This window comes from Giraffa tippelskirchi, chromosome 3 (assembly GCF_054371585.1).
Source record: "Giraffa tippelskirchi isolate mGirTip1 chromosome 3, T2T-mGirTip1v1.2.pri, whole genome shotgun sequence".
Lineage (NCBI taxonomy): Eukaryota > Metazoa > Chordata > Mammalia > Artiodactyla > Giraffidae > Giraffa > Giraffa tippelskirchi.
The window spans coordinates 121,542,223-121,566,283 of record NC_137277.1 but is presented as its reverse complement, the minus strand read 5'-3'; the positions used below and the strand labels follow the sequence as shown (position 1 = coordinate 121,566,283).

Here is a 24,061-nt window from a genome sequence, read left to right as displayed (position 1 = left end):
GAAGATCCCCTGGAGGAGGGCATGGCAATCCACTCCCCGCAATCCACTCCCCTATTCTTGCCTGAAGAATTACAAGGACAGAGGAGTCTGGTGGGCTACAGCCCATGGGGTTGCAAAAAGTTGGACATGACTGAGCGACTAACACTTACTTACTTAAGCGTGTAAACTTAAATGCTTACAGAGTTGAGACAGGTAATGTAAATGAGTGAAAGCATCCAGGTATAAATACTGCTGCGACTGAGAAACAGGGCCCCTGCTGAGTAGAGCCTATTAGGTCTGCTGTGTGTTATCAGATCTTCAATGTTTTCAAGGGAAACCTCATTCTGGTCTTAAGGTAAAACCTTCTGATTAATAAATGTGGGCACCTAACTCCTCCCCCACATTTTAGAATGTATTGTTTGGATTACCAGTGTATATGCAGGTCAGATAAAAGTTGGGTTATTTCTAGCTTGTGGGCCACCATTTCACAGCCTCTAAATGAAGAATTTAGAAGGATTGTACAAGGATTGTTTATCAGGGCCCAAGTAAATAATTCTGGGGTCAGATGACCACAGAGAATGTAAATTTAACTTGGAACCCACAGTGTGCCTTGAACTCAACAGAAAAGGCAGAAAACTTTGATGCTCCAAGGTCTGAGATTCAGAGAGGGTGCATCCTTTGTGGAGTAGGGGCAGAACTGAAAAAGCTGGACACACACCAAATAAGTGATTTTCCATCCTCAACCAATTGCATCAGCATCTCCAGGGGATGAAGCTTCTCTGAAAGATTTAATAACAGCCAGTTTGAGAACTGCTGTAACAAAGTTTTGCAAAGGTAATCTGTGATTAGAGTAACAATTCTAATTTATCTAGAAACACAAATTTTTGGAAAAACAAGCAAATTTTCTAAGACCGTTTAATTTTGTTTTGTAGTCTTAGCTTTCAAATTGGAAAATAACTTATATACCTGCCTTCCTCCTTTCCTTCCTTTTTAGTCAACATATTTATATTCATAAACACATTAACATATATGTAGCTCTGTGATCAGTGTATACAACTAAAAATATTTTTATTGCCATTAGAGAATTATATTTACATTTCTGACAATTTTAAACTATGGGGACTGCAAGTATCTTGGGTGATAGATTAAATTTGGCAAGAAATTAATGAAAGTTTCTTTCATCAGGAGGTGGAGCCTATTTCCAGACATCCTGAAGCTGGGCTGGCCTTGTGACATGTTCTAGCCAATAGAATGTAGGAAAGTTATATGTGACTTCCATGCTCAGGCCTCAGGGGCTTTGAGTCTCACTCTCTTAGAATTCAGCTGCCATGTGCAGAAGCTGAGCTGCCTGCTTGAGAGGCCATGAAGGAGAACCAAGTTATTCTTACTGACAGGTCGAAACTCAGTCATGTAAGCAAGACCATCCTGGATCAGCCAGCCTTCAGCTGACCTGTCAAATGAGGATTAACAATGGATTGACTGAAAATGCAGAGTGAATGAGTCCAGCTGACATCTTAGGAAGCAGATATCCATAAGCTGTCCCAGCTGAGCCCACCTCAAATTACTGACCTAGAGAATTGTAATTCATTGTCATTCTAAGCTATTAAGTTTTTTGATGGTTTGTTACACAGCAGTAGGTAACAGATACACATATATGGTTGTCTTTTAGACATTTTTATTTTCTTAATCACAAGAAAGCTTTCAGAGAGTTGGGGGAATGCTCATTCATTATTTTCTAGGAGGCCCAGAAATTGGTGAAGTATTTCAAAAGTTATTCTTAAGACTGGGAAATTATTTACACTTTGAATAATAGAAAGTCATTTGAAGGAGGAGAGGAAGGCTCTGAGGTCTGAGGGGAATGTGGAACTTTCTGGGTAGAATGCTTTTAGCTGTAAATGGCAAAACATGCAAATAAAAGTTTTTTGAAAAAATGTAGACACTTAACATCTCACTTAAAAAGTCAGGAAGTAAGCGAATACAGGGTTCATGCAGTAGTTCAAGTTCCCAGGCTCTATCTCTTTTTCTGCCCTCCCATCCACAGTAAGTCAACAATGTTTCTCCTCATGGCTTCAAGATGGCTGCTGCAGCTCCAAATTGTCCTACAATGATGTCCTCAGGAGGAAGGGAAGCTTGTGGGGAAAAAGCTCTACTTTTGTGTGACTCTTCTTGTGAGGGAAAAAAAATGCTTTTCCCAGGAGTTCTCAGCAGAATTTTTCTTACGCTTCTGGGCCAAAATGGGATCACTTGCTTACCCTGCTGCAAGAGAGGCTGACGAACCTACATCTCTGCTGTGGGAGGCAGGCTGCCTACAGGAAGAAGGGTAACGGTAGCAGCTGGAAGGCAACAAATAGGGGTGGAACCAGCCTTTCCCCTTCCACAGAGGACAATGGCAGAGAGGACTGAGTGCCCTGGGATCCTGAAATTGGGCTATGAAGCCAGGAGACCATTTGGGCTACATAACAAATGTGATATACAGAACACATAAGAACGTCCCCAAACTATCCAAGATCTTAGATCTATGAAAAGTGACCTAAAAAAGAGAAATATTTCAATGTTTCCATTGAGATGTCAAGATGTGGATATTTTGTAGCTATTTGCTTTTTATGAAGTGCTTGTTCTGAAATTACTCTAACGGTAACACAGAGCCGTTAGCTGTTGTGGTAAATGGCATTAAGAGTGTGAAGACCTGGCTGACCACATTAGTGGACTGTGGAGTGGAGTCACAGCCTGAGGTAACAACTTCCTTTTGATCGTGTTGCGTCTTTGTGACAGAGGCAGAGAGAGAAGGGGGAGTCTCTTGATATATGAGATGCTTTGGGAGGTTGTGTCAAAACCAAGATGGTGTCTTCAGTAATCTGTGGACCTTGAATTATGTTAGGAAAGTAATCCTTCACATCTTTTGAAACAATTCTTGTTTCAGAATGCCTGGTGATAGAGCTGAGAATGGGTTTGGAACCTGAGGGAGACGTAATTGCTCATTTCTGTCAGGCCTGCTCTAGGCCACCAAGGTGGTAATGCTCCTTCTAGACAGACTAGAGACCTGACCTCTTCAAACCAATACCTTTTACTTGCATCTGACTAATTTTCTTGTTATTTTTAAAATGAGGTGGCAAAGCTTTACAAATCACCTGTTAACTTTGACCAGTTACATTTTATACCTATGCCAATTCATTTACTTTTTCTTCCCTCTCACTTTTTTTTTTAAACCCAAAACATCTGCTTGTCAGATTAAATTATTTGGAAGTCATCTGAACACAAAACTCTAAGAGACACTGAAAAGTTGGAGAAATCATCTTATTACAAATCAAGACGATGATGAACAGAAATAAGACCAATAGCAATTTTTAATCTCCTATTTTTTAATCCCTTCGATTTATAGAATTTTCTCTGTGGACTCTTTCTCCACAGCTTTGTGCATGACAATACCTGGCATCATCCGAACGGCCTTCTCAGAGTACAGTTAAGGATCAGAAAATTCAGTCCTGGGGGATATTAACAGCTAACTGAGATCTGCCTGGGAACAGTCAACATAATCAACTTAGACATTCTGTGGCCAACCCAATGGTAGGCTTTAAAAAAAATTTTCTTTTTAAACTTTAAGGGATATGGACCAATAAGAAAATAGAATAAAAATAATTTATAATTGTAGTTCTCAGAGATAACCATCCTTTCTATTTTGGTGAATATTCTTCTAATCTTTTGGGGATGGGGAAATAGTTAATATATATTTACAAAATTGGAATCACACCAGACATACTTTTCCATAAGGTTTTTTAAATTTAACAATCTCATGAACATATTCCATGACCATTTTTCTAATGAACATTTAACTATTGTCTAACCATATTTTTATAGTGATTATGCCATAATATATTGAATTAATCTTGTATTTTGAGACATTTCCATTTTTTTCTATTATAAGCAATACTATAATGAATAGCCTTAGAGCTAAATATTTGATCACTAAACATTGGTGGTAATGTTTTTAGACTAAATTCCCAGAAGTGGGGTTAGTGGTTCTCCAACAAACCTACTGGCTTAGAAGTACAGTGAGGCAGTGTTCGTGTAACGTGGCCAAGGGCTTATCATTGAGGGGCATTTGTTATGGGGGCTACATTGGTGATATTAGGCATGAAAAGGCTGCCTGGAATCCTCCAAGAAGGTCAGTTTGAAATAGTCAAAACTCAATGAACAGGGGCTATGAATGTTTTTAAAGTAAATTTTGCTTAATTAGTTTCTATTTAGTCACAATACTTGCTTGGTCTCGGCTTTGCGCTGTGGTAAACAGCAGAACAAACATCATACGGTGGAGAATATAGATTTCTTCCCCCCTGATAGTCTCATGTGTATGGTTGGAAAGAAGAAGAAGAAAGAGGAAGCAGGGGAAGCCATCTGTTCTAGAACAAGAGTGGGAAGATTTAATGCTCAGAAGGATGGCTTGGTGAAATTTTTGGCCAGTCAATCCTCTATTTTGTGATTTTAGGCTTATAATCTAAGATCCATGAATCCAAAAAGTCAATAATTTAATCAAATAAAATAGACACACAGTCAAAGTGGCGGTGAATTCTGCTCCTGATTGTTACTTTGCCGAAATGGTTCTTTTTTTTTGGCATTTTCCGGACTGGAACCACTGTTTGCATTTCTTTGCCTCTTTTTTACCATGTGTTGTAATGTAATACATAATTTAGTAAGAGATTTGCTAGTTAGTTCCTTGGGACATTTAATAGAAATGGATAAATTTAACAATTAGCCTAGGTCTCTGGGAGCTTTTAAACCTTTTAAAACCTATAGAGGGATGAGTGTGGGGGTTAATAGTAACGTTTAAATTTCTCTTCATACCATTCAAAGCATATAAATATATATTTTTCAAAAGTTCCCTTTCTTTTCCTCCTCTAAGTTTTCTGAGCCCCCAGGAGGATGTAAGGGGTACAATATCGCATGAAGCCACACATGCTTGGCTGTGCATCTGCTTTGCCTTCTCCTGGCTGTGGAGACCTTGGGTCAATCGTTTACTTCCACTCAGTCCTGTGCCTATAACATGCATTAACTTTTTATTGTAATAAATGAAACTGACTCTGGTTAATGTAATCCAGAAAAAGACCTATAGGTAGCCTATTGGGTAGCTCATGAAATGGGAAAAAGAGCAAAACCAAGTTTTAGGAAAAGCTGGCTCAGGTGTTTAGCTCTGGGAAAATAGGCAGCACCTGCCCTTGGCCCTAACCTGTCTCCACTCAAGCCTGGCTCCCAGAAGGAGGAACCTGATTGGTTGGGACTGAGTCACATGTCCTCCTCTGACTCCTCCCTCTCCCCATGGGGAAGGTACTGGCAATTTGATTGGCATCTCTACTTGAGTCACATGAAATGGGGGAAGCGCACTCTCAGCAGAGTGAGGGATGCTGGGAGGACATGCATGAACCCAGAATAGCATGCCACAGCTCTTAGGAAGACTCCAGACACTGTCCTTATGATCCTGGAATATGGTATGTGCTCAATAAACAATAGTTATTGTGGTTATTCTTGCCATCAGAAGGCTAAGATTACTCATTGTTTTAGTAGGAAAACAAACAAAAGATTTGAGTTTTGAGTTTGTTTTTTTCTGAGTCCAGTGAATTCTCTTTACACTCAGTTCAGTTCAGTTACTCAGCCGTGTCCAACTCTTTGTGACCCCATGGACTGCAGCACACCAGGCCTCTCTGTCCATCACCAACTCCTGGAGTTTACTCAAACTCATGTCCATTGAGTCGGTGATGCCATCCAACCATCTCATCCTCTGTCGTCCCCTTCTCCTCCCACCTTCAATCTTTCCCAGCATCAGCGTCTTTTCAAATGAATCAGCTCTTCGCATGAGGTGGCCAAAGTATTGGAGTTTCAGCTTCAACAAAAGTCCTTCCAATGAACACCCAGGACTGATTTCCTTTAGCATGGACTGGTTGGAACTCCTTTCAATCCAAGGGACTCTGAAGAGTCTTGTCCAATAACACAGTTCAAAAGCATCAGTTCTTCAGTGCTCAGCTTTCTCTGTAGTCTAACTCTCACATCCATACATGACCAATGGAAAAACCATAGCCTTGACTATATGGACCTTTGTTGGCAAACATGTGTTTACACTACGTGTGATTAAATGGAGATTTCCTGAGCTACTTCTAGAACTGACTGCATCAGAACCTCTGGAGGAGTGGTTGGGGATGGTTAGGGTTTGGCCTAGGCCCAGGCCTCTTCCTCTTGAACAAGTATCTCAGGTGTGTCTTGCACACATTAAATTTTGAGACCCAGAGCCCTTAGTGATTAGATGGAAGGCTTTGACTGCTGAGAAAGTGTTTTGGAAAGAGAGATATTCCTCTACCGTTGCAACTGTGGAAGGAAGTGTATTCCGCTGAAGGAGTCAAGCAGCCTGGTCAGTCAGTTTGGCCTATAAGCTGTGTTTCTCAACTCTGGTCTCACAGTGGAATGACCTGGGCAGTGCTGACAACACACAGAACCCAGCTGGAGAGCTCAGGTAGTCTGTTCCCACCAGCAACTGGACACTTTCCATGTACACTCACGCTGGGACAAAGGAGATGTCTTTGCACCTCCACCCTGGGAAACCCAAGGGCCTGGCCCTTCTGGAGGACTGCTAAGGGTGTGTAGAACTTTGGGGTCTCAGAGCATGTTCTCTTCAATTACCCCATTTGATAGTAAGGCAGATGGAAGTGGATCGTAACCTGCTCTTGATTTTAGAGATAAAGGAACCAACCACTCAGAAAGATTCACTGACCCGGGATTCCACCAGAGTTGCCCAGCTTAGAAAAAGCAGAGCCAGAACTCAGGTTTGATCCTCTGGCTCCAAGCTCACAGCTCCGTCCACATCCCTCTCAGAGACCGGCACACTCAGATTTTCCAAGCTTTCCTTCAGTTACGATTTCAAGAAAACCTGAAGGTGAGCTCTGAGCCCTTTCCAAGAGAGCTTCTGGCTTTCAGCCATTTTCTGGGAGGTCTTTTAAATCATTTCTGTCCCTCACGCTTTGATTCAGCTACCAGTTCTGAGTACTGTGCCTTCTGGGGGTTAGAGGAGGGAGGGCCGTGATTACAATTGCAGCACCCCTGCCAGCTTCCTGGGGGTGGGCTGTCTTCTGAGGAACATTCCCAAATGAGCTGTTGACTCCGTTGCAGCAGGAGCCTGTCTTAGATTCCCGCCCCCCCCCAGCAGAGAACTAGACCCAGTAAATGCTCGATGATTAGACAGCAACATGGAATGGATTTTCTCGCCCTTCTGAATTCCTCAGCATTTGCTGCCTCTACTACATTTTAAGCCGATGTTTTCGTTTTAAAACTAATGTATGGTCACCGAAAAGTGTAAAGAAATACAGAAGTGGAGAAGGAAAGCGCCCCGTCTAAGAGTGCTAAGTGTCTGTTCTAAATACTAGGTATTTAACAAACTTTGTTTTATTTAATCTGCAAACAGTCTACACATGAGGACTCTCAGAATCTGAACTCTAAGCCACTATCCACTTGCATGTGCACAACTGCCAGGAAACACACAGCCCTCCTGAATGCTGTGACATTTTCTTCTGGGCTCTGTCCTGTGTTTCCACTCATCAGAACTCTTGCCACTCCCCAAAGGAGACAAGTGTTTAATTTCTCTGGGTCTTTGTTCTGCTGAGCTTGACATCAAGAGTAGGTCCCTGTTCTGTGCATCTGGCTATCTCCAGCTCTGCTTTAAAGGCACAGCCAAAGACAGCCTCTCAGTTATGGGCTGAATTGTGTCTCCCCTGAATTCCTATGTTGAAGCTCTAAATTCTGATGCCTTAGAATGTGACTGTATTTGAAGATAAGATCTTTAAAGGGGTGATTAAATTAAACTAAGAACTTAGGGTGGGCCCTACCCCAGTCTGACTGGTGTCCTTATATTTGGATATACGTAGAGACATTGAGGATGTGTACACATAAGGAAAGCCCACTTACGAGGTAGGGATAGAAGCTTTGGGAGAAAACAACCCTGCCAGTACCTTGATCTTTGACTTCTAGCTTCCAGAATGGCAAGGAAATACATTTCTGTTGTTTAAGCCCCCTAGACTGTGCTATTTTGTTATGGAAGCCCTAGCAAAGCAATACACTCCTTAAACCCTTTCCTGATGCCACGCCCCACTTTCAGGAAGAACTAAACTTCTTCCCTTGATGCTCTCACCAGGTCGCCTTATTGAGCTGTTTCCCTGCTTGTGATGCCTCCAGTCTACTTGTTGCTGAGGGCCTCACCTGGCTCATGTCCGCATTTCTGGCCTCTAGCACAGTGCACATCCTGAACTTGGGAAAAGGTAGGTGAACAAATGCATGAATGAACAAGAGATCTGATAACTACTTGTAGGTTGACTCTTTGTAGAAGTTTTGAAAAAGCTGAGGGATCCAGAGATGGAGAGGGACAGAGAGAGGGGCAGGACCCAGGAGTGATGGTCGCTTGAACCCCACCCACGGCACCACCCCCTGCAGGCTAATGGATCTTGGCACTGTCCTGAGCCTTGCAGACTCCTGGCCAGGCCTCTGGCTGTCAGCCCTCCCTTCAGCCTGTCAGACACTTAATCACACACAGGAGATGTAAATTCCCCGAGGCCTCCATTGTGTGGTCCTCTCCTCAAAGTCTGTCTCCCCACCGCAGTTTCTGGAAGTCCCTTCAGAGGGTCTGACAGTCTCTCTTTCCCATCCCTCCAGATGGAGAGGCTCAGGGAACAGAAGGAGATTTCTGGGAACAGACTGGGGAGGAGGAGCCAGGAAAAGTGACAAAGGCACAAGTTTGAGCTTCCTGTGCCTGCTGTCTAAGCAGGGCTCTGAGTGGCCTCCAGAATGGCCCATTGGTGACAGAGGAAGCCAAAGAGAGTTGTTAGCGGTGGCACATTTACTTGTAAGCTGGCCCACCCTGGGGTTCAGCCCCATGGTGGACATCCTCTCTGCATAAGGAAACCCTCGGGAAGGAACTGTTGTAAGTGAGAAAGAGACCAGGCAGACACGCCTGGCCTGGGATCAAAGCTCTGGGCCTCACAGGGTGGGCTGAGCTGAGGATGAGTTGGATCTAACTTCTGGGTCAGCGCCATGAGCAGGGCAGTGGGGAGCAGGGTGGACCGGCATGACACAGTGGTGGGACTGGGGGTGGTGGTGGCTGGCACTTGTTCACTCTCAGGACCTGGCCCTTTGGGTACCTGCCCAGAAGGTGTCACAAACTGGCAGAGTCGTGTGTGGTAGCAGCAGGGTTGGCCCTGCTCCAGGGGTTGGGAGGTGGGGCCAGTTTCTCCCGCAGACTCAGTGCCTGGGGCCCAGGACACTTGTAGGAGCCACAGTGACGTGTTACTTTCTTTCGAAATCAGGAGAGAATTCCCTGGCAGTCCAGTGGTTAAGACTCCTCCTCACTTTCACTGCTGAGGGATAGGGTTAGATCTCTGTCTGGGGAACTAAGATCCCTCAAGCTGTGTGGCCAAAAGTAATAATAATGATAATGATAATAATAACAATAATTGATAACAGAAGGAAAAAAATGAAACTTTAAGACAGAAAATTTACATGTTGCCTAATTCTATTTAATGAAATGTCCAGAGGAGGCAAATCCTAAGAGAAAAAAAGTAGATTAGTGGTTGCAAGGGGCTAGGGAGAAGTGGGGAGTGAGGAGTGACTACTAATGGGTTTGTGGGTGATGTCTTGTTGGGGTGATTTAAAATGTCCTGAAATTAGACAGTGATGAAGGTTGCACAACCTTAGAAATATACTAAAAATCACTGATTTGTACACTTTAATGTGGTTTATTTATGGTATGTGGATTATATATCAATAAAGCTGTTCATTTTTTTTAAGCAGAGGAGTCAGGGACAGAAGAAAAAAAATCAAGAATATTAGTGTACTGTGTAAGCTTTAGCCAAATAAATAAATGTGTTAAAATAGAAAAAATCAGGTGAAGTTAGACAAAACTAAAATTGGAAACCAAGTTTTATCAGGTGTATTGACTCTCTTGGTGGCTTTTGGAATGCTGAGCTAAAGAGGTTGCATTTAGAGTCAAAAAGATGGAGCAATGTGATCAATCAGTGATGTCTGATCTGGGCACAGGAGGTGAAGGAGGAGGCGCAGGGGCAAGTATTTGCCACCCCCAACTGCAAGTGATCTCTGTGGTCCCTTCTGGATTTCCCAGGCCCTGACCTGAGACACTCAGCATGGAACGGGGAGGGGGAATGTGGGCCACAGGGATCTGGGTTAGAAGAAGACAGGGGTGGGGTCAAGGCAGTTGAGCACCCAGTATAGACCCTGCTGCATTCATGTCTGCTAGACTTGCCTGCATCTTCTCCACACCAGCTTCATTCTTGTACTAGCTGCCTCCCCTGAGAACAGGCTGCCCCCCCCAAAAGTAACAGTTCTCAAGGACGACTCTTAACCTGCTCTGTGCAGCTCAGCAGTCACACCCTCTTTCCTATTCACACCCCTGCTCCCCATATTCTCCATGAGACAGAAAACTCTCCTTGGAGAACAGGCAGTTGAGCCAAGAGTTTAGACCAACCCTTTTTGGTGGCACAGACCCTCTCATTAAAACATGTGCGTTGTTTGCACTCTTCTCTTTTTCCAGTAGGGCTTAGCAATTAACATCCCCTCATCTCCTCACTCTGGGAAGCAAAGAAAAATACGTTTGTCATCCAAATGACAGCCACAGCCGTCAAAGCCATTTTTATCCAGTGGCAGTGGAGCTGGCCTTAATCCCTTCTGGGAAAAATAATGAATTTTAGAGATTCTGTTTACAAATATGCACCTTTTGCTGATTTCTCTCATCACCCAGCAATTTTTCAACAGGACAGCTTTCTTGGAAACTGTCCACAGCCAAAAGATGATAAAATACGGTATCCAGAGAGGTGCCTGGGGCTCTGTTTGTTTAATCGGGTAATTGGGCATAGATTCTGAAAGGTCATCTTCCTGTATCTGGGTCTAAAAGCATCCCCTCCTTCAGCTGTTTCCCAAAGGGCAGCCCTCTAGGTTGGGTTTACAAGCCTACTACTGACCTTTATGCAAGCAAATCTTAAATTTGCTGATTCGCACAAGACTTTCTAAGAGAGTCAAGTGTGTGAGACTTGTTTCCCCCATCCCTTTGCTATTTGGAGTGAAACCTACTTTCCCTCCCAGACTCACTAATATACTTAAGGCCTGGACCAGCTAATGAGATCAGAAAATGATTAGCTGTCAGTCCACAAGTGAAATTGATCAGTGACGGTTTCAGGCTAAGGAAAGCAAATGACCCCAGTGACAGTCCACAGACTTTTCTGATCCTATTTGTGCTCCTCTTTATCATCTCTGACATTTTTTATGGTCTGTTGTCTCTACAAGGTCGTCTGCAGAGCCTCCTGGTAGTCCTGCCCACATTTAAGTGCATGCACATTTAGGAAAACCCATGGTGACTGTTTTCAGATACTGAGCTCAGGGTAAGGCACAACTTTCAGGGTTTGCTATAGCTGAGATGCTTTTGTGTAAGAACCAAATACTCCTTTGTAGGAGGCCACATGGTATAGTAGAAAAAGTCAGACACACAAACTTTGATGTGATCCCTTGGTTCTTGCTTTCCCATGCTCTGTGACTTCGGTAAATCTTGTACCTTCTCTCAGCAGCCTCACTTCCCATATCTGTAACATGGGGAGGCCTCCTTTGTAGGCAGAATGTCTAGCAGTATCCAGATGAGTAAAGAAAAGAGGCTGACTAAAAAATTAATAATCATTACTGATTTCATTTGTTTTTGTTTCTAAAGGCCATCCCAGCCTGGTGTTAAAATAAGGATCCTTTGTTTCAGTAACTCAGACCCTGATGTGATGGGTCCCTTTCCAGTGGGACAGTCAGCCTCCACTCCAAGCAGGGCTGCAGAAAGCTTTTGGGGGCCCTCCTTTCCACTAAAAATGTATTAAAAATGATATTTTATGACTCTGTAAGAGATTAATCTAGGCTGGGTTAAAAAACACTTCTTCAACTCAATGGTTTTTTTTTTTAATTGAGGTGAATTCACATGACATAAAATTAACCATTTTAAAGAGTATATTTACTGTATTTAGTATATCCACAGTGTTGTGTAACCATCTCTAATTCTGAAACGTTTTCATCACTCCCAAAGATCTTGTACTCATGCAATAGTCCCCATTCCTTCTTTCATTTTGCATAGTCTTCAAGATTCACCCATATTGTAGCATGTATCAGTACCTTGTCCCTTTTTATGACTGGATAATATTTCATTGTATGGATATACCACATTTCGTTTATTCATTCATTGGTTAATTCATTGGTTGTTTCTGCGTTTTTTGGCTATTATGAATAATGCTGCTATGAACATTTGTGTACAAGTTTTTGTCTGGAAATATATTTTTATTTTTCTTGGGTTGATACCTGGGAATGAAATTGCTGAAGACTCTCATTTCAACTTTTGAGGAACTGTTACTATATTCCAAAGCAGCTGCACCATCTGACATTCCCACCAGCATTATATGGAGGTTCTAATTTCTCCATATCCTCCCCGACACATTATTTTCTTTTTATTATAGCCACGATAGTGGGTGAAAGTGGCATCCAGCTCATTTTAAGGATGAGTAAGTTGAGGACCAGATGTAATTTGTACAGCCTCATGTGTTGCAGAGTTAGACTCTGGACAGCAAATCTGTTTAATGTCCCATTCGATGCTTATTCTCATCAGGCCAGATGTCCTTTATCTCCAACATTAAGAGAAAAGAAGAGTCAGACTGGTAGAGTGATGCTAGAATAGAGGCAGGCACCTCTCACTAGCTGTTAAAACTCCAGCAGCTTACAAAGAGTAGAGAGTAGCAGCTGTGGGCTTCAGGGGGTACAGAAAAGTCTTCCCACCCAGCCAGCCTCTAGCTGGGATTGGCCATCCCCTTGCAGGACTAACTTTACTTTCTGAACTTTCCTTTGATGGGAGAGAGCTTCAGCAGTGACATACATCTGCTTCACCTACATATTTATTAGAACCTATTAGATGCTAGTCATAGTTTACACATTGGAGGTGCAAAGGTAAATAAGATGCAGCTTAAATCTAATATATATTCACATATTATCTGCATATTACTCTATTGCATATTAATAATAGAGGTGGATACAGGACATGAGGGGAGTACAGAAAAGGGCACCAACTGGTCTGGAAAAGGGGTTCAAGAACTGAGTGTCAAAGGCTCAGAGTGACCGTGGAAAGCTCACCAAGCCTGCTGTGCACATAAAGATAGATGAGTGCAAGTGTGCAAGCAACTTCTCTGGATGGGTGAGAACAGCTTGAAAGTGGCGTAGAACACTCAGCCCAAGGCTGAAGCCTTTTGGAGCATTTTGACAGAGCTAAGCACAGGTGAGAAACCATTCTAGGGGAGGCCAATCCACTTCGTGGGCAATGCAGCCCATATGACCCAAGCTGAGGATTTTTGCACATGTGGTCAGAGGCAGAGTGAGAAAGGCAACCATCGACTAGCTGAGCAATAAGGTCCACAGCCACAAATCAAATTCTGACCTGGAGTGTGTACAGTTTACAAAGTGCTGGGGCAGCAGGCTGCTGGCTGTGTGGGTCACACCTCCCCCACACACAGCCTGAATATTGTTCTCATTAGGTCCTCAAACAGTCATACAAATAGAGAAAAAAAACATGCATCTATTCATCTTTTCCATCTTGGTTTGTGTTAAGTACTTCTTTTTTATGTTAGGCTTTGGCTATGTGGTTTCTGCCCAGGCAGTCATCTGCAAAATTCTGAAACAGGTGAGGTTTCTTCCTTAGGACCATCTGAAGCCATTGAAAATCTCCCTGTTAATGGTCTAGACTGGACAGTGATGCATGACAGGCAGTATGTCACAGGTGCTGTTGACTGTAGGGTTGAATATGTTCTTGGTTTAAAATCTTGGTTTGGAAATTCTTTACTCTTCAAAGTTGTGTTTCCACTTCTTTGGGCTGATCGAAATATCTGCCATTGTTAGTTTGATATTTTCTTTTGTTTGTTTGTTTATGAAAGGCTCAGAATTCAGGGAACCAGTGAAAATGGCACACAGATATGAAAGTATTTTGAAGCAAATGTCAGCCAATATTTATAATTAGTCATCACTGTGGTAAGAACCCTGGCAGGCTCTAGACTTTATACCTGGTAGCATGTAGGAATAGTAATCTTATTGAGCAGTAAGAGAGTGAAAGAATAGGGACCTGTTTAAAGTTTAAATAAACAATAGTTAGATTATAAAATACTGATCAGTGAAGAAATGGTATTTTTCCTAAGAGATGTTTAATCACACTTTAAATGAAAATGAGATGACAGCTGTCCATGTCACAGAAAGTTATTGTTCTAAAAAACTGGGGTTTCTAGGTGAGAGCCAGAGGTCTTTAAAAAAGCATCACCGTCGTGGTGCTTTGTTTCTTTCTCTAAAGACAATGAATGTGACTTTCTCCTGGTTTGGAAGGAGGGTTAGTCTCTGGTGCATTAGAATAGAGCCACTTGTGTGATCTGGTCTCCCTCCCTGCTCTCCAGAGGAGAAGGAGGTTTGTGGAACGTCTCTAGGGAGGCACTAGTGTCTTAGTTTCTCTCTCACCAGTGCTGGGCCATGGAGGGAGGGTTGGGTTCAGACTGCTGGAGTGTGGTCCATCAGGGAAGAGATGGGCAGGACTGTGTCCTGGGGACCTCTGAAGTGGGAGTCAGGGTTAGGGTGGCTCATGGGGTGAGCATCAGAGTGAGGATGAGTCGTGGTCCCTGAAGTAAGCTCAGAAGTGAGGGTGAGGTGTGAGGAAGATCTGAAAATGGGTGTTTTCCCCTCCCCCCTCCTTCTATTCCTTCCCTCAACAATTTTTACTGAGCACCTACTACCTGTCAGAGATTTGTAACATACTGTTGTGTGACAGACGGGTGAGCCAGGACTCCTGTACTTTGCAGCAGATCAAGCCAGGGATGTCCTGGAGGAGCATCTGTTCTGGGGGAGGGCATAGACAGAGGAGCCTGGGAGGCTACAGCCCATGGAGTCCCAAAGAGTCCAACACGATGGAGCACACACACGCATGCAGGGCACAAGACTTCCCTGTTGTTTTCAGACCATGTGGGGTGGTTTATGGGGGATTGTGTTCACAAGAGCCCTGCACTGCCTCATCCTTACCTCTTTTCCTGGAATTTGGTTTGCTCCACAAACATCTGCTGGTTTTTCCAAATTCAGCCGAAACATCATTTCATTGGGATGATTCGCTGACAGTAGACATAGATCACAGCATTCCTTGTCTCTGTTGCTGCCTCCTGCGTCTAGATGGTGAGGTCCTACAGTCCTCGACCATGCCTTGCTCACCTGGTGTGCCCGCTGCCCAGTGCAAAGATGGTGCTCAGCTATTATTCTCAAGTGAATGAATGAGTAAACCTCAGGTCTTAGAATTTCCTTCTCAAGCACCAGTTCTTAAGGTCATTTCCCCCTGAGTCACCACTCAGTCATCTAGTTTAGCCAGGGACACCTGAAGCAGAGGACTTGAAAACCTTGTCCTACGAGTTTTCTACTTGGAGAAGGCAATGGCACCCCACTCCAGTACTCTTGCCTGGAAAATCCCATGGACGGAGGAGCCTGGTAGGCTTCAGTCCATGGGGTCGCTAAGAGTCGGACACAACTGAGCAACTTCACTTTCACTTTTCCCTTTCATGCACTGGAGAAGGAAATGGCAACCCACTCCAGTGTTCTTGCCTGGAGAGTCCCAGGGACGGTGGAGCCTGGTGGGCTGCCGTCTGTGGGGTCGCACAGAGTCGGACACGACTGAAGCATCTTAGCAGCAGCAGCAGTTTTCTACTGCTGTGGTTACCGCAGACTTAAGATGGGCACCCCAGGTTTAACTGACTGTCAGAGACTATGAAACCCCAGGGGAATTTTTGGTGATGTGCACTGAGCCAAGGTGATAGACTCTACATTTAAGGAGAGACATAAGAGGAAAAAAAGTGAAATGGAATCAGAGGCTAGAAAAAAAAAGTTATCATAAACAGTGCTTAAATGAACACAGGCTTATGATCTGGCAAATTTGGAGGTGATTGGCCTGATACAGGTCTCGATGGGGTCAAATCAAGGTGTCAGTGGGGCTGCTTCCCTTTGGGAGCTCCAGGGAAAGTCCGTTTCCTCACCTTGGTAGCTTCTCGAGGTCACCCATGTTGTTCACTCATGGCTCCTGTGTTCTTCCTGTAGCTTCTTCCAGCAGCAGTGGGTCCAGTCCTTCTCATGATACCATCTCTCTAGTTTTCTCTCCTCTGACTCCCTCTTCCACTTATAAAGACCCCTGTGATGACATTGGGCTCATCCCCAATACAAGGTCATCTCCTCATGTCAAGGTCAGGTGGTTCACAGACTGAATGCCCTTTGCAACCTTAATTCCTCTTTGCCAGGTAACCTACTGTATTCACTTTGTACTCACTAGTGTACTACTTTGGGGAGTAGATGTAGATGTCTTCAGGGGCTCATTATTCTGCCTATGCCAGCCTGTGATGCATTTTCAAATCCCTAATAGGCAATCTTTTGTTTACTTACCTGTCTTAGACCATTTAGGCTGCTGTAACAAAACACCATGGGCTGGGTGGCTTATCAACAACAGACATTCATTTCTCACAGTTCAGTAGGCTGTAAGCCCAAGGTCAAGGCACCGGTCCATAACGATGTCTGGTGAGGACCCTCTTCCTGGTTCATAGATGGTATCTTCTTTCTGTGTCCTCATGTGGAAGAAGGGGTGAGGGAGCTCTCTGGGGTCTCTTTTATAGGGGCACTAATCCTATTCATGAGGGCTGTGTCCTTATGTGAAGTCAAGTGGGCCATAGGAAGCATTACTATGAACAAAGCTAGTGGAGGTAATGGAATTCCAGTTGAGCTATTTCATATCCTAAAAGATGACGCTGTTAAAGTGCTGCACTTAATATGCCAGCAAATTTGGAAATCTCAGCAGTGGCCACAGGACTGGAAAAGGTCAGTTTTCATTCCAGTTCCAAAGAAGGGCAATGCCAAAGAATGTTCAAACTACTGCTTAATTGTACTCATCTCACACTCTGGCAAAGTAATGCTCAAAATTCTCTAAGCTAGGCTTCAACAGTATGTGAACTATGAACTTTCAGATGTTCAAGCTGGATTTAGAAAAGGCAGAGGAACCAGAGATCAAGTTATCAACATCCTTTGGATCATAGAAAAGTCAAGAGAATTCCAGAAAAGCATCTACTTCTGCCTTATTGATTACACCAAAGCCTTTGACTGTGTAGATCACAACAAGCTATGTAAAATTCTTCAAGAGATGGGAATACCAGACCACCTGACCTGCCTCCTTAGAAATCTGTATGCAGGTCAAGAAGCAAGAGTTCAAACCAGACATGGAACAACAGACTGGTTCCAAATTGGGAAAGGAGTACATCAAGGCTGTATATTGTCATCCTACTTGTTTAACTTATATACGGAGTACATCATGTGAAATGCTGGGCTGGATGAAGCACAAGCTGGAATCATGATTGCCAGGAGAAATGTCAATAACCTCAGATACGCAGATGACACCACCCTTATTGTAGAAAATGCAGAGGAGCTAAAGAGCCTCTTGATGAAAGTGAAAGAGGAGAGTGAAAAACTGACTTAAAACTCAACATTCAAAAAACTAAGATCATGGCATCTGGTCCCATCACTTCATGGCAAATAGACAGGGAAACCGTGGAAAGAGTGACAGACTTTATTTTCTTGGGCTCCAAAATCACTGCAGATGGTGACTTCAGCCATGAAATTAAAAGACACTTGCTCCTTGGAAGAAAAGCTATGACCAACCTAGATAGCATATTAAAAAGCAGAGACGCTGCTTTGCTGACAAAGTTCTGTCTAGTCAAAGCTATGGTTTTTCCAGTAGTCATGTATGGATGTGAGAGTTGGACTCTAAAGAAAACTGAGCACCATAGAATTGATGCTTTTGAACCGTGGTGTTGGAAAAGACTCTTGAGAGTCCCTTAGACTGCAAGGAGATCCAATCAGTCAGTTGTAAAGGTAATCAGTCCTGAATATTCATTGGAAGGACTGATGTTGAAGTTGAAACTCCAATAGTTTGGCCACCTAATGGGAAGAACTGACTCATTGGAAAAGACCCTGATGCTGGAAAAGATTGAAGGCAGGAGAAGAAAGGAATGATAGAGAATGAGATGGTTGGATGGTATCACTGACTCGATGGACATGAGTTTGAGCAAGCTCCGGGAGATGGTGAAGGACAGGGAATCCTGGCGTGCTGCAGTCTATGGGGTTGCAAAGAGTTGGACACAGCTGAGTGACTAAACTGAACTGAACTGCCCTTATGAGCTAATTACCTCCTGAAGATCCCCCACCTCCTAATACTATCATACTGAGAGTTAGTTTTCAATGTATGAATTTTGCGGAGACTAAGCATTCAGTCTGTAGTACTAGCGCTAGCTGTTTTCCATTCCTTTGAATAACTGAGAATTAACTGTTTAAGGATTTGCTATCCAAGCCAAAGCCCGATGTTTGATCCAGAAAGAACAAGATAGGTGCTGTGGGTCATCACCTTCTTCCACAAATGTGGGTGTGGCTGAGACATGCCAGACTCTGGCTTCTGTCTGGTTCTGAGTCACCACCACAAGGATGCACTTGACCACAGAGGAGCCATTCCTAGGGTCCTGATGACTGTTGATAATAGCCACGTGGTAGGCACTCTTGAGTGTATCATCTCAATTACTACCATAAATCACCTAGGGGTAGGTATTATTGTCTCCATGTTCAAGTAAGAAAATAGGGGTTGAGTCAAATTGCATAACTGGCCCCAGGTCATATAAGCCTGGACTTACTGATTTCATTCTTTTGATGGTCAGGCCTGAGGAAACCATTTCTCTTAAATTATTGCTGTTAGTTGTTAGGGGAGAGGCTGCACATTAGAATTACCTGCTGTGCTTTTAAATAATAACAGTGACCTGCTTCAATCCAATTGCATCAGATTGCTCCGGGTGGGTCTTGGTCATCTATATTTTATTTTTTTAATTTAAATTGAATTAAATTTTGATTTAATTTTTGTGTTCCCTAGTTATGATAATGTGTGGTTTGAGTTAAGAATCACTGCCTTGGGCATGTTGTGTGTGCTCCCAGAACCCAGCTCTGCATCTCTCTGTACCCTTAACCTGGTCCCAGAGCTGCCCCCTTATGTTGTGACACCGAAGAAGAGCTAGGCAGGTGGGCTCTCTCTAGTTTCCTTGCAGCTGCTGGCTCCCTTCTTGCTATTGGCAAGCTCTTTGCTGAAGGCCCCAGTTTAGCGGGAGGTGCTCTAATTGTGCTTTTGCCCAGTCTTGACTTGGCAGCTGCAGGTGGATGCCCTTGTCTGGGCATCTGTGTCCCCACAGGTGAGCAGGGAAGCAGAAGAACAACCTCACGGAGCACAGGAGTAACACTCTGCACTTCAGAGGAATAAAAGTACTTCATTTTCACTCCCTTACTCCCTTTGCCCTCATTGATTTTATGGTGAAATAAGTCCTCAGGACTAGCAGCAAATAGTGATTTGCAAAGGCAGTGATTTAAGTTTCTCCCCTGACTTCTTTGGTCTAGTAAATCCACATAACACTTTAAAGTGGAAAGAACTTGAATGCTCGCCCAGCATGGCAGACATGTGCTATTTCCAGAAAGAGCAGGTAATTGCAGCGGAGTGTAGCTGAGCTTGAGCCCATTTCTATCACAGATTTGCTCTATAACTTTGTGAAGATCATTAACATTCTATGCTTTCACCACAAAAATGCTGACCCTGGAAAGATAGGAGAAAGCATCTGGGGATTTCAACTTTCTAGGCAAGATACTATGTTAATATGTGAAAAAAATTCTTGTTCCCCAAACACTTCAAAAATACTGAATTTTAGAGGAAACAGACTCATATATTCATCACAAAGTTTTAACAATGGTTATTATTTTGCTACCTTTGCTCATGCTGCTGCTGCTGCTGCTAAGTTGCTTCAGTCGTGTCCGACTCTGTGCGACCCCATAGACGGCAGCCCACCAGGCTCCTCTGTCCCTGGGATTCTCCAGGCAAGAAACTGGAGTGGGTTGCCGTTTCCCTCTCCAATACATGCATGCATGCCTGCTAAGTCGCTTCAGTCGTGTCCGACTCTGTGCGACCCTATGGACAGCAGCCCACCAGGCTCTTCTGTCCCTGGGATTCTCCAGGCAAGAATACTGGAGTGGGTTGCCATTTCCTTCTCCAACCTTTGCTCATAGAGTTCTTTTAAAAAGAGAAAGATAAATTAGTACCCACACAGTTATTGCTCACTGTATCTTTTTCTCATTTCTCCCTCCTTCCTCAAAGGTAACCGCTCAGTTGAACCTGATGTAAGTTATTCTTATGAGTCTCTTCCTATTTTAACTACAGTGTAGTTATTCATAAATGATCATACTATGATTATTTTCTGTTTTAAAATTGATTGTATATTTCTTTTTCCTTTTTTTGTGGCTTGTGAGGTCCTTTCCTATCCCAAATTCATGAAAAATATTTTATTATATTTTATTTTATAGGTTTTAGCGTTTTCATTTTTCACATCTATATCTTTAACCCATTTGGAATTAGTTTTGGTGAAAGTATGAAGGAGGAACCTAATTTTTTTTTTTCCATTGTTCCTTCAGTAGTTTCTCCTTTCCCTGTATATGTCACCTGTGCCATACGTATGCTTGTGTGTATGTAGATCCCTTTTATGTTATGTATTCAGTTCTGTGGGTCAAGATGTCTATTTCCATACCAACACCACATTGTTTTAATTGCTATAACCTCATAAGTTATTTTTATTGAGATATATGTACCATGAAATTTGCCTTGTTAAATATAAAATTTGGTATATTCACAAAGTTGAGCAACTACAATCACTGTCTAATTCTAGAACACTTTCATCACCTCCAAAAGAAACCATCTTCACAATAGTAGTCACTCCCTGCTTCCCTTTAAACCCTAGCTCCTGGCAACCACTGACTTTCTATCTCTACAGATTTTCCCATTCTGGGCATTTTATATCAAAGGAATCATACAATAGGTGATCTTTTGTGTTTGACTTATTTCTCTTAGCATTTTTCAAGTTTTATCCATGTTGCATGTATCAGTATTTCATTCTTTTTATGGCTAAATAATATTCTATTGAATGGATATATCACATTTTGTTTATCCATTCTTTAGTTAATGAACATGTGGGTTGTTTCCATTATTTTTGGCTATGATGAGTAATGCCACTTTGAACATTCATGTGCAAGTTTTTGTGTGGACATGCTTTCATTTCTTTTGGGTAGATGCCTAGGAGGAGTATTGCTGGCTGAAATGACAACTCTGGGTTTAGCATTTTGAGGAACCACCAAAGTGACTGTACCATTTTACATTCTCATTAGTAATTTATGAAGGTTCCAATTTCTCTGCATCCTCACCAACACTTGCTATTGTCTCAGTTTTTGACTGTAGTCATCTTCATAGCTATAAAGCCATATCTCATTGTGGTTTTGATTTGCATTTCCTTAATGTCAAGTGATGCTGAGCTTATTTTCATGTGCCTGTTGGCTATTTGCATATGTTCTTCGGAGAAATGTTTGTTCAAATTCTTTGTTTCATCATGTGTTTTGATATTCAGTAAATGATACCTTCCTTTTACTTCTTCAGAATTGTGTTGTTATTTCTGGACCTTTACTCTTTTATATGGATTTTATGATGAGCTTATCCTGTACAAAGATTCATTGGGATTTATAGTAGAACTTGAATTTAATATTGGAAAATTGATTTCTACAAATACATATGAATATGGCATAGTTGCCCCAGTTTCCATACCAGCTCTGGAATACCTACCTCCAAATTATAACTGAGAGAGAAAGAGACTAATAGTTTATACCATTGTTATTTCAAAATCTCTGTTATACCCAATTGAATCCATATCCCAAATAGCAAAATGATCTATCTCTCCATTTGTTTAGTTTCTCTAAACATATTCTTAAAATTTTAAAAAAATTTTTGTTCATAAATATTTTCACCTCATTTGTTAGATGTATTTCTATATTCTTCATAACTTTTGCTGTTATTGTTACATGGATCTTTTTCAAAATCACATGTTCTTGAAAAGATGCTCAACATTGCTCATTATTAGAGAAATGCAAATCAAAACTACAGTGAGGCATCACCTCACACCAATCAGAATGGCCATCATCAAAAAACCTACAAACAGTAAATGCTGGAGAGGTGTGGAGAAAAGGGAACCCCCTTGCATTATTGATGGGAATGTAAATTGATACAGCCACTATGGAGAAAAGTATGGAGAATCTTTAAAAAACTGGAATAAAATCACCATATGACCCAGCAATCCAACTACTAGGCATATACCCTCAGGAAACCAAAACTGAAAAAGCTACATGTACCCCGATTTTCATTGCAGTGCTATTTACAATAGCTAGGACAAGGAAGCAACCTAGATGTCCATTAGGAGATGAATGGATAAAAAAGCTGTGGTATATATATACAATGATTACTCAGCCATAAAAAAGGAATGCATTTGAGTCTATTCTAATGAGGTGGATGAACCTAGAACTAATGTAGAGTGAAGTAAGTCAGAAAGAGAAAAACAAATATCATATATTAATGCATATGTATGGAATGTAGAAAGATGGTACTGATGAACCTATTTGTGGGGCAGCAGTGGAGACACATACATGGAGAACAGACTTGTGGACACAGTGGGAGAAGGAGAGGGTGGGGCGAATTGGGAGAGTAGGATGGAAGCATATGCCTTACCATATGTAAAATAGATAGCCAGTGGTAATTTGCTGTATGACTCAGGAAACTCAAACTGGGGCTCTGTGATCACCTAGAGGGGTGGGTTGGGGTGGGAGGTGGGAGGGAGTTTCAAGAGGGAAGGAACATATGTTTATCTGCAACTGATTCATGTTGAAGTTTGGCAGAAACCAACACAATATTGTAAAGCAATTATCCTCCAATTAAAAATAAATAAATTAAAAAAAATCACATGTTCTATTTGTCGTGAGTGTGTGAAAATATTAGCGACTGTGTATATTGTTTGTGTGCCAGCAACTTTACTGAGTTTGTCTATAGATGTTTTTGACTTTTCTGTGTTCATCAAGCTTATCTGAGAATTATGACTTTTTTTTTCTAATTCTTACATTAAGGTTTTTCATTTTCTTATTTTACTGCACTGATTAACATTAACAGTACAAGTTTGCATAGAAGTAGTAATAGCTGACATCTTTATATTTTTCCTCATTTTAAAAGGGAAACTAATTTTTCACTATTGTTATATTGGCAATTTGTTTTTGTTAGATTTTCTTTATCTAAAAGAAATTCCTTTTATTTCAACTAAGAATTTTTCCCCCAAAATGGGAATTGAATTTTATCATTTGCTTTGATTTGCTTTTATAACATCTCTTTTCCTTATTTACTTTTTACCGGATAGATTATATAAAAAGATTTTCTAATGTTAAATCTTCCTGGGAGGCAGCTTATAATTGAGATTTTTTTGTTAGGCTCACTGAGTTTAGTTTGATAATAGTTTATAAAAGTTTCCTGTTTGTGTTTGTGAGGTTGACCAGTGGTTTTCGATTCTTACGCTGCCCTGTCTGGTTTGGTATCAAGGATATGCCACTTTCATAAAATGAATAGGGAGCATTTCCTCTTTTTCTGTTTTGTGAAACAATTTGAATAAGATTGAAAATATCTGTTCCTTCAGTGTTTGGTAGAACTTACTCATGGAATCACATGAGGTTGCATTTTTTTTGTGTGTGTGGTTATATTTATGTATGTGTATGCCTCATGAGAAGAGTTGACTCATTGGAAAAGACCCTAATGCTGGGAAGGATTGAGGGCTGGAGGAGAAGGGGACGACAGAGGATGAGATAGCTGGATGGCATCACCGACTCGATGGATATGGGTTTGGGTAGACTCCGGGAGTTGGTGATGGACAGGGAGGCCTGGCGTGCTGTGATTCATGGGGTCTTAGAGTCAGACACGACTGAGCGACTGAACTGAACTGAACTGATGCCTGTGTGCTTGTGTGTGAATAAATTTTAGGCTATTGACTCGTTGTCTTTACTGACAATAGATCTATTCAGATTGTGTACATCTTCTTGGATAGTTTTT

General features: G+C 42.1%; 1 protein-coding gene across 1 annotated transcript in view; it reads left to right on the top strand.

Moving 5' to 3' along the window:
* The window catches only part of THSD7B (thrombospondin type 1 domain containing 7B), a 1,641,422-nt gene that overhangs the window by 208,405 nt on the left and 1,408,956 nt on the right, over nucleotides 1–24,061 (top strand). Inside the window, exon 5 of the mRNA XM_081579094.1 lies at nucleotides 8,147–8,270. The gene's annotated coding sequence lies outside the window, so the exon portion shown is untranslated. The remainder of the gene's footprint in view (nucleotides 1–8,146; nucleotides 8,271–24,061) is intronic.